This window comes from Lissotriton vulgaris, chromosome 7 (assembly GCF_964263255.1).
Source record: "Lissotriton vulgaris chromosome 7, aLisVul1.2, whole genome shotgun sequence".
NCBI lineage: Eukaryota > Metazoa > Chordata > Amphibia > Caudata > Salamandridae > Lissotriton > Lissotriton vulgaris.
The window spans coordinates 331,890,404-331,901,826 of record NC_141695.1 but is presented as its reverse complement, the minus strand read 5'-3'; the positions used below and the strand labels follow the sequence as shown (position 1 = coordinate 331,901,826).

The 11,423-nt window shown below is 46.3% G+C and overlaps 1 pseudogene; it reads left to right on the top strand.

Moving 5' to 3' along the window:
- The first annotated feature begins 5,906 nt into the window (after positions 1–5,906).
- Positions 5,907–9,122, top strand: LOC147701506 (uncharacterized; annotated as a pseudogene).
- Positions 9,123–11,423: the final 2,301 nt, after the last annotated feature.

Sequence of the window (11,423 nt, the reverse complement as noted above, 5' to 3'; positions counted from 1 at the left end):
GCCAATCCACAGACAAGACTCTAGGAACGATGGAAGAAACGATCCTAGCAATACGATACCGAGACCATATCACTAAGGTCCTCGGATTGGCCTGGCTAAGAGATCTGAGTACAACCTGGTTTCTTTCATTCAGACCGATCTGGCAAAATTGCATCATACCTGTGCTTCAATGTCTGCTATGCGGAGAAGAATGCGTGTTGGACATCTGTCTTACACTACAATCAGCAGTACCAATGGATATCGATACTTTGCTAGGTCCCGTAACGACTCATGCATCGTGTTGTCCCCAGCGGCTACCGATTCTGATGACGGCATTCGTTGAGACTTCACCACTACGAATAGGTGGCAGTGAGGTACGAGAGGAAAGCAGCACCAATCAGGTACAACCTTCTGTAAGCATTGCTGATCCAAACATCGATGATAGCAATCACGCAGAGAACTACACAGTTGCAGTATTTTCGAACTTGGTCGAACTTTCACCTGACGTTGTAGACCAATTTTTTGCGGGTCTGTCTGAAATAATGTTCTCTCCAGTCAACGAGAATAACTCTTAATAAAAAACAATGAGCACACAGCGTTCCCTGAACTCTGAATTCGGCCTTCAGTTTTGAAAAACAAAACTACAGAAAATATTTGGAACTATTTTTTCCCCTGAAAGCGAAATTATTTTTGTCCATTTTCCAAAATATTTACCTTTTTTTTGGCACATGGTACTCTGCTTAAAGTAAAACTATTTTTAGAGAACAGAGCTTCTATTTTTAGGATACTAGAGACAATATATTACCTCAGCCTCTAGCACATATACTGCATTTTGTATAAATATGTGATGGAATGGTCTCGACCTTCTTTTCAGTATTCAGAGCCATTTCATGTGTAATTTTCGCAATTCATTCAGCTGATATATATGCATTTAGCTGAATGATGACACTGCTTGAAAAGCGTACAGTACCAACACTCATTTTCGTGTATTTACCTTATACCATTTCAAATGCGAAATATGTATTTTGGGGTGGGTCGGAAAACACACACGCATCGTTGAATGTTTACTATTGCTTAGTTTTTTAGTAATGATGGACATCAATCCGTGGAGTGGGTGTCGTGTTTATATCTAGGACCCTAATTCAATATTCCCGATTTATGCCCTTGTGAGGTTATAATCAATAATATCCTGATAAAGGCATAAGAATCAGATCCACATTCAGTAATAGCCCATGCAGTCCAAAGCACAGCACGGCTACTCCCATCGACTCCTAGAAAGCACAACGCGTTCTTTAAACAAACCAAGCCTCCAGCAGCCCGGGAAAATCCCCCCTGCTTTTGTTTTGATTTGAACAAGAACTCCTGAAGTCCAGAAAGAACTGTTAGTTCTTAGTGACGTCTTATGTCCAACCTTACGTCAAACCCGGCACCTTCCAGGTATAAAATACCAACAGTTGCCTTAAGCAAACACACGGTGGGTTGGAGCAGAGCAGCCATCTACTTGCCCGAGAGCCCAGCTGATGCGAGAGCCCACGGAAGCCGCCCCTCCCGTTTGACGCACTGAGAGAGACGCTGTCTTTTTCTCCAGCCGAGAAAATCCAGCTCCGGTGTTTCCAGCCTACTCTTGCGGGTGGCTGGGAGATCGAGTCCTGAGGAAAGAGTTACCAGACCTCCCACATTCTATTACCAAGGTACGGAGCTGACTAAACCCTTAAGAGAATTCTTGATGCAGATTCTTGGCAAAACTATCTTAACCAACTTAACTTAAACTGCTACTTACTCATCCCCTCCAAAGTATTAAGCTTAGGTCAGGTACACCGGGGTAGGCTTAGTTAGAAGCACCAGTTGAGTCAATGTATTTATGTATGTATATATTTTATCCATTTTAAAGTATCATATGGCTAAGAAACCATATCAATGCTTTTACAGTATTATTTCCTAATACTACTTTGACTGTACGCACTTTACTTTACTTTAAGTATTGCAATTGTGGCAATTCATTTCTCTTGCATGAGAAAGAAGACTGCTCAATAAATAACACCTTTTATTGAAAACGCCTGTCTCTCTATTTCTCTGCACTCCAGTGAAACTAAGTATGCACTGTTGACTGAGTGAAATAGCTGTCTATTGTTTTCACACGACTCTAGAGATACGCTCTTATTCTGAGGGAGCAAAGTTGTCATGTTTATGCGGTTGTCGGAAACTGAATCCCTTCTTGTCTGAGCCAGGGAAGTTCATCCCTCCCTATTCATTTAAGAAAGTTTCCAGTGACCTCTGAGCTAGCTGGCGCAAACCTAAATTAAGTTTAACATAGTCAGTAGAGACCTAGATGACATCGGTCCTACGTCTACACTGCTGTTTATGTTATTCCAATGCGCAGAGCCTATTGGGGAAATAGGAACTACACAACAACAGTACTCTCCCATTAAGAGTACTGTACCCCCCCCTGAAAAATGCAGGTATTTTTCCTTTCACATTAAAAAAGTGCAGGTACTCTCTAATTGACAGTTCCTTCCGATTTGAAGCACTGGCAAGATCTAATTTTGGTGGCTGAAGCTAGATAAGCGCGCAGAAAGGAAGGGCTGAGGTTGCATTGTCTGCACATGGAGTGATAAGTCGAAAAGGATTGTAACTTGTGCAGCCAAAAGAATAATGGTTTCTCCATGTATTCCAAGTCACTGTGCATCATGAAAGTGGGGAGTGAAACTGAATGTAGTTCCCTGATGGGTATATTTGCAATTTGTCTAAAGTGATACAAGTCCCACAGCATTTTGTGGATCAAAACGAGTGCGAGAAGAATGTCTGAGTCCTCTCAAGTTAATGTTATAGGAGAATGGTAGAGAAAATGGTGATAGTGACAATAAACATGTAAGAATTATAAGGTCTGGAAGATTTTACAAGAGATGTTTGAATGTTGATTTTGATTTTAGATGTTATGTGATATATCATCTGTGCATGTGAGACTGTGTATAAGGAATTACCTGTGTGTAAGGTCAATACCATAAGGAAAGTTATGTAAAATATGATGATTAAAAGGCATGAACGTTTTGTGGTGGCTGTTATCTGCCAATTGGTCTACCATTCTGGTTAAAGATAACATGTTGAAATTAACGACTCTACTATTTCCTCTCTTTTCATATGAATTACACTGTGTGCTCTACATGTTGACAGTCTGTACATTGACGGGAGAAGGATAGCTCTACAAAGTTGAAGAGGAACATTCTCCCTGAATCCTAATATTTTGGATTTGCCACCATTTTATTCTGTTGTTGGTATAGAGAATAGAACCAAATGGCTTTAGTCTCCTGTTACCCTCTTATTGTTGGTATACTCCAATACTCACTCTCTGACCCACAGCTAATTCTGTGAACTCAACTTTTCTTATTTACACTTTAGCACACTCTTCCAGCGTGAATTTATAGAACATGGCACCGTTTTTTTAGCAAAGTTTTAAAAATTCAGGGCAAAGTGCAGAAAAACCAAGATGAACACAGGTAGGTCACGTTATGTGGCATGGGGCTACGCTTCAACAATGAAAAACAAATGTGTGTATTTAGCGTAAAATTACGAATTTTGGGATGAAAAGATGACGTTTATTTGCTTTTTTGTTGTCATAGGATTATGCATTTTTGTTACAGCACGCTTTAATATGTTATTAATCTTAAAATTGAACTTTTATAAGGTGCAAATTAGAAACTGAACTTTCTCTTGGCTCATATATATATATCAACTTTTATTTCCCACATAAATGATTTTGGCTTTGAAAGGTAAATGTAAGCATACTGAGGTTCCAGTGACCCTGCAGTCAGGACATTTTACATAGGGAGGTGGGGAAAATTTCAGTAAACTACGCTATTAGAGCAAAATATGGTTTGCCAGTATCACAAATGACTTTTTTGTTCTTGGGCATTAATACATAATAAAGTCACACAAGATGCTGGAATGAGACTCGTGTGACCAGAAAACGCTGTCTGCAATAAAAAGTCTCCCACTGACAATATTGGGTAACCTTGTCTAGAGCTAATTTCAAGAAATTGCACAAATGTCATGCAATGCGAAATTCAGAAGTTTGGCCAGCGTAATCTAAATGGTGCCCAGGCAAGGCTTAATTCTATGGCAGGACAGGAGGCTCAGATTAAGCTATCTCGATTTCTTTACTACCAACAGCAGCCAATAGGAACATAGTAAAGAAAAAGCAAACTACAACTCCCATGAGCCCTTAGGCAACCATAGACTACATGCTATATAAACCACCATAGAGGACAACACTTCCTCTTTCTTTGCTGCTTCGCAGCCAGTTAAGTCCTTTTCTCTTACTTATTACAGCTTGCATGTTTGTTTATTGCATTGCCTTGTATATTGCTTTGTGCATTTACTCACAAGTTGTATGCCGCTTTTCAGCTGCTTCCTTTGATTATTGCCGCTTTGCCGTGTGGTTCGTCGCCTCTGGCGTCCGTTGCTTCGGCGTATTGTGCTTTGTTTATTTTCCGCTTCTGAGAGCGCATTGTGCTTTGTTTATTTTTCCGCTTCTGAGAGCGCGTGTCGCCTCTCTTGTACTACGGGCGTTTTGTGCCCGTGTGTCTTCTGCTTTGTGGAGCGGGACCGGGGCTCGGGGGCTCGCGCGCTGGTGTCGCGCGTCGCTCCTCTTCCGGAGTATCAGGCACGCCTCCGCGCATGCGCGTTGGCTTTATTTACGTTCCGTGTGTGTCACGGAGCCCAGACACGCTCGGAGGCGGCGTTGCTTTATTGTGCCTCAGCCCACTGCCTGCCGGAGAGCCCCTCAAGATGCCCTTTCCCTCAGAATAAGGTTTAGGGCTGTATAATCAATAGAGGCGTTGCCTAGGGTGACTATATCTGCAAGCCTGTCCCTCCACTTTCGAATTTACCTGTCTTTGGTCGAGTTGGTTGCTCTGCCTCTTAGGCTTGCTTGGGGCTGTCACTCCCCCTGACTGGGTCGCTTGGTTTACGCCTTGACCTTTCTTTATTATTTTTGTGGGCTTATTGGTGTACATATATATTTATATATATATTTCCTCAGTGGTGTGTATTATCTTTTTCTTCCACCATGGCTGAATATGAGGACGCTGAGGAATATTTTTACGATGAGGAACCAGAGGAGTCCTTTGAATACGACTTGGTCGATGCCCTTGACCAGGGGGTCCAACATTCAGTCAATACAGCGCTAGTCCGCGCAATAGGACCTCTGAAGATTAGATCTGACAGATTACGCTCAGCAGCAGGGCTGGATTCCGTCCTCTTCTACCAAACACTCCTCTAAGTCACCTAAGAATCCTCATAAGTCTGACTTTATGAAATTAGCTAAGTCCTTATCTGCCCCTACTGTGTCTAAAAGATCCCATCCCCCTCCCCCGGACACGGAGGACACCTCCTCCTCTTCGTCTTCAGGTCCCTCTGGTCTCCCCCATGCTAAAAAGTCACGCAAAGAAAATTTTGTTGACGCCTCTTCCCATCCACCGGTCCTGACCTTTGAGCCAACGGATATCATCCATCCCAACTCCAAAACTTGGTCCCCTGCTCCAGAGGTTGCTGATTTCATACAGGCTCACATCCGTGATTCCTTTGATCAGGAGGTGCGCTCTCGGTTACGCTCCGAGTGCCCTCGCCCGGAGTTGGAGGATAAGTTAGCTGACACCCCAGAGGTCGATCCGACTATTTTGACATACCTCAAAAAATTCACTAAAGATCCAAAGAAGGGGATTGATCGCTCTTGGCGCCTGTGTCAGGATAAGTTGCTTGATCTTCTTGGCCCCCTGACGAAGATCCTGGATTTAGGTTATCAGGCACAAGGGTCGGCGTCTGGCATCGACCCGGATGAGCTTATTGGATGGGCCCAACGGGCTATCTGTTTCCTGGGAAACGCGAACTGTGCCCTTTCCACCGAACGTAGACGTTCCATCTTGTTGAAAATGGATCCCCGGTTGTCTGAACTGGCAACGTCTGAGTCGGGTCCCTTGGCTCAGGGTCTCCTGTTTGGCCAACCATTTTTAAAGGAATTAACAAAGTTTGTTGCGACCTTTAGTGGCCTTGACAAGGCGCAATCTTCCTTGCGCAGGGTGTTCCGCCCGGTTTTTGCCAGGGCCGGACGTTCTGGGGGACGTTCGTTCGGCCGAGGTTCTGGTCAGCAGCGTGGCCAACAGTCCCACCAGGGAGGGGGAGGACAACGTCAACAACAACAGTCCTCCTATTCCAGTTCCAAGACGACCTTCTACCCCTCCCGTAAAGGTCGTGGTCAAGGCAACAAAGGAGGCTACGGTGGAAACCAGGGAGGTCGCCAAGATTTCTCCTCAACAGGTGAGCTTGATTCCTTACGACAGTGTTGTACTGGGGGGCAGGGTGCAATTTTTTTCTAGAGAATTGGCGCACGATCTCAAACGATGCATGGATCTTGCAGACAGTTCAAGGGTACCACATCGAATTTTATCAGCCACCCCTTCAAGGTCCCGTCCCTTTTCCCCTTGTTTTTTCCCAACGAGATCGAGAGGTGATCTCCGAGGAAATCGATTCTCTTCTTCTCAAAGGGGCCATTGTGCGAACAACCCTACATCCACAGGGGTTCGTCAGCAATGTGTTTCTGGTGGAGAAGAAAGGGGGAGGATCTCGCCTTGTGCTCAATCTCAAGGAGTTCAACAACGGGGTGGTCTATCGCCACTTCAAGATGGAGGGCATCCATCTTCTCAGGGATCTTCTTCGCAAGGGCGACTGGATGGTTCGCCTGGATTTGAAGGACGCTTACTTGTCCGTTCCCATCTTTCGCCTCATCGCCGCTTTCTTCAGTTCCAATGGTCAGGGGAGTGGTTTGAGTACACGGTTCTCCCGTTCGGCCTATCGTCCGCTCCATGGTACTTCACGAAGCTCCTGAGACCAGTTATGGAATCGCTGCGAGCGCGGGGGGTGCGGCTCATCGTGTATCTGGACGACATTCTTTTGATGGCTCAGTGCCCGCTGCAACTACGTTCCCATTTATCATGGACAATCGATCTGCTTCAGTCTCTCGGATTTCTAGTGAATCCTCAGAAATCTCATTTGCAACCCACTCAGTCGATAGAGTTTCTGGGTTTCCTTGTGGACTCGATCTCTTGCCAGCTTCTCTTGCCTTCCCAGACGGTCAGGTCTATCGAGAGGGAATTGAAGTTACTGTTGTCCGCACCGAACGTATCTTTGCGGTCGATCGCTCGGATTGTCGGACTATTGGCCTCTTCCATTCAGGCGATCTTTCCAGGTCCCTTACATTATCGGGCCCTGCAACGACTCAAGATCCGGCACTTGCAGACGGGTCTTCGTTATTCCGACCTTGTTCTTCTGTCACAGGACGCGAAGTCGGAGATGTTGTGGTGGCTCCATCACATGGAAGCCTGGAACGGGAAAGTCCTGTTCGGCTCGACTCCGGATTTGGTGCTGGAATCGGATGCGAGTCTGTGGGGCTGGGGAGCCCGTTGCGGAGACATGACGACGGGCGGCCGTTGGTCTCAGGACGAATTAGCCCTTCACATCAACTGCCTGGAACTTCTGGCAGGATCTTTTGCGATCCGCAGCCTTGCTCCTCAGGCCACCAGCTGTTGCATTTTGCTCCGCATGGACAACATCTCAGCGGTGAGGTATGTGAACAAACTGGGGGGAACACGGTCGAGACTGTTAGCAGAGATTGCGAAGGATTTCTGGCATTTCTGCGTTCGGAGGAAGATCACTCTTATTGCAGAGTATCTCCCAGGTCGCCAGAATCAAGTGGCCGACTGGAACTCTCACCATCTGCTGGACTTCAGCGACTGGCGGCTTCACGCCTGTGTCTTTCGGAATCTGTCTCGCCTTTGGGGTCGACCTTGGATCGATCTCTTCGCCTCTCGCCTCAATGCTCAACTGTCCAGGTTTTACAGCTGGCGTCCGGATCCGGAGGCTCTTGCCACGGATGCCTTTCTCCAGACTTGGCCTCCTCAGCTTTGCTATGCTTTTCCCCCATTCGCAATGATCCTGCGAGTCTTGGCCAGAACGAAGCAGTTTCAATCGGAGATCATTCTGATAGCTCCTCTTTGGAGGGCTCAAGCGTGGTTTCCGGACCATCTGGAAATGAGTTGCTCGAATCCGTTCCTGCTTCCAACGAAGTGGAACCTGCTGTTGGATCCTCTGCTCCATCCACATCCTCTAGTTCTGTCGGGCCAGCTCCGTCTGGTGGCGTGGCGTCTTTCGGGGAACACTGGAAAGTCCCTGGCTTATCTGGAGACGCTGAGAGATTTATCAATGAAGCTTGGGCCCCCAACACGCGCAAGCGTTATGCGTCAGCTTGGCGACGATGGTGTAATTGGTGTTCTGAACGAGACCTGGATCGCGCTTCAGCAGATGTCTCTTTAGTTGTTAATTTTCTTGCTTCCATCGCTTCTTCTGGCTCTGCTTACAGGACTGTCAATTCTTTTCGCTCCGCTCTCTCTGCGGGCCATGATTTTGTCGACGGGAAGCCTATTGGTGAACATCATCTAATCTCTAAATTGCTTCGTGGTGTTCGGATGGCTAAGCCGCCATGTCCGAAGTATGTAGCTCTTTGGGATGTCTCCGTTGTATTACGTTTTCTGGAAGCTTGGCCTCCCAACGCTTCTCTGTCTCGTAAGCAATTGTCTGCAAAATTGACAATGCTTTTATGCTTGGTATCCTGTAAGCGTATTTCGGATGTACGCGCGTTGGATCTCGTGGGCCGTTCCTTTTACCCGGAAGGCGTTACTTTTACGGTTTCCAGACGTACAAAGACTAATCTGTCTACTGTCACTTATCCAGCTTTTCCTCAGAACCCACAGTTGTGTGTGGTCCGCTGCATAAAAGATTATGAGGTGAGTACTGCTCCTTTTCGTCAGGATTTGTCTGGACAGTTGTTGATTGCTTTGCAAAAGCCTTTTAAGCCTGTGGCGCCAGCTACTCTTGCTCGTTGGGTGCGCTGGCTTATGTCGGAGGCAGGAATTGATGTCTCCATTTTTGGAGCTCATTCCGCGAGGGGTGCCATGGCCTCTAAGGCTTTCCATGTTGGTGTAAGTTTGCAAGACATTGTGAAGACGGCTGATTGGTCTTCTGATACTGTGTTTAAGACATATTATTTCAAACCCAGTGTGGATATTGCCTCTGTTGTGGTGGACAAGCTTTGAACAAGCATAATCTGAGCCTCCTGTCCTGCCATAGAATTAAAAATTTGCAAACAGTCGTGACAAGAATTTTCAATTCTATTAAGGACACGGAGGCGAGGATTATCCCACCCATTTGTATTCTACTGCATTGTTTATGTTGCATCTTTGCTTTGCTATGATCTGCAATGTTTCTTTCATTGATTTTTTCCCCACGCTATGTGATGCTACCTTTCCAAGGTTTTGGAGTTGTGTATTACGGCTCTGTTTTTCTTTCAGGTTCGGACCAGAAGTGATCCTTAGTCATGGTCTCTCCTGCAGTGTTTTCCGCTCCTTTGGATATTGGATCTGCTGTGTTTCCTGATGCGGCCTCTTCGCTTTTGGATGGTTGCCTGTTTCCTGTTGGCCTACTTTTGCAGTTGCCTTCGGTCTTTTCCTTCAGGGTGGTCGGCGGTACTTTCTTCAATGACTTTTGACTGTTTATGATTTCCTGGACAAAGAAAAAGGAAGTGTTGTCCTCTATGGTGGTTTATATAGCATGTAGTCTCTATGGTTGCCTAAGGGCTCATGGGAGTTGTAGTTTGCTTTTTCTTTACTATGTTCCTATTGGCTGCTGTTGGTAGTAAAGAAATCGGATAGCATAATCCTCACCTCCGTGTCCTTAATAGAATTGAAAATTCTTGTCACGAATGTTTGCAAATTTTTAATTCCAAGCATATTATTCATTTGAAAATGTTGCCAGTTTAGGTAATATTCTAAGACTTTCTCATAGAATGTGGTTGTGCAATTCCTTGCTTGTGGAATAGGTTTATGTTTCCTAGGTTGGGTTTAAACACCTCTTTGCTGTGTACTTCTCCACTCAGACAAGGTAAAGTATTCGCTGCTTTTTCATTCTTCCTTGCCTCTTTTCTCTCCATTTAGTTATTTACAAACATTTTTATTTCCTCTTGCATTTGGCGTATTTTTTTTAATTGGCGTTTTAATGTTTTTTATGATTATATGCAGTGGAATGCTCCTTGTTTATTAGAATGTAAGGTCGTATTCAATTAATGAAAAAAACGAAAAGGATTAAAATCCGAAAGGATCCTGTTGAACTGGGAAATTTTAAGAGAGAACACTCCAAAACGTCGTGTTTACTTATGTTTAAACAGTGTTGGCACTTGGTAAACTTGCTGCACAACTTCTGCAGCAGACGTCCTGCTCGCGGAGCTGTCTCCTCACCCCTCCCTCCATTCCCCATAATTGAAGGGCAGATATAATAAACGAAGGGGGCGGCTACACACGGCCACCATATGTAGGCCATGCGGCTGCGCTCCACAAGTGGCAGCGCAGACATATGTGCCGGCACCCGAGACGTGACCCACTCGGCCTGGCTGTCGTTGTCCACGGTCCGCCAGGCCCTTTGTGCGGGGCCCCGGCTCGCATGCAGACAGGGCCTCCGAGGGCAGCAGGCGTGGGCGGGAGGTGAAGGGCAGAGAGAGAGGGCGGGAAAAGGCCAGAGCCATGAATACCCATCAGCCAGAGCCTCGCGGGCCAGCGACGCCCCTCGCCATTCACACATTATTTCTGGCTAGTGAACTTGAAGCGAAGTGAGGGCTGTTTGACCGTAATGGGGCACCGCCCTTTCTTTACGCGCCAAGAAAGACAAGTAAATGAGTAATGTATTGGCGCGGCCTGCCGCCCGCACCTTGCACACACTTACGGCCGCAGGCTGTGAAAAGAGGGGCAGTGGGGATCCCAGCCGAAGCCCCCCGTTGACGGGCCGAGACAAAGACAGGCTGCTCTCGATGAATTTATTGTGTCATATTGAGGGGGAGTCCGAGGCAGCTGCACGCGCCCCCGCCCCCTGCACGTGCACCTTGCGGTACTGGAGCGCGAGGGTGTTGGAGCGGGGTGGGAGGGGGCGTGGCAACAAGGGTGGTACCGGCCGGCAGCAGCAGGTGGCCGCACTGTTCTCCAACAATACTTATGTCTAATTGTGGTCTCTTCGCTTCGCATTTTCTGCTGTTCCCACCCGGGTGGAAAAGAAGGAATAAAAAACTGTTTTCAACTTTAACACTTCAGTGTTGTTAAACTTTCATTGTGCGCGAGTGCATCCCCTTGACATATTTGGGGGCTGTGGTGTGTGCTGTGGCACTGCTGCTCTTAGCTCCCATCTCTTCCTCTCTGCCATGTGCAGCTTTGTTTCGCGTGCTTTCCCCCATCTTTTGTTTCTAACTTTTATTCATCTTCTCCGCCTTCCTTTTATATCTTTCTTTGCTTCTGGTCTGCCTCCATTTGCTTTTGACTCTTTATGTTCTTTTTGCACAATCTCCTATATTAATC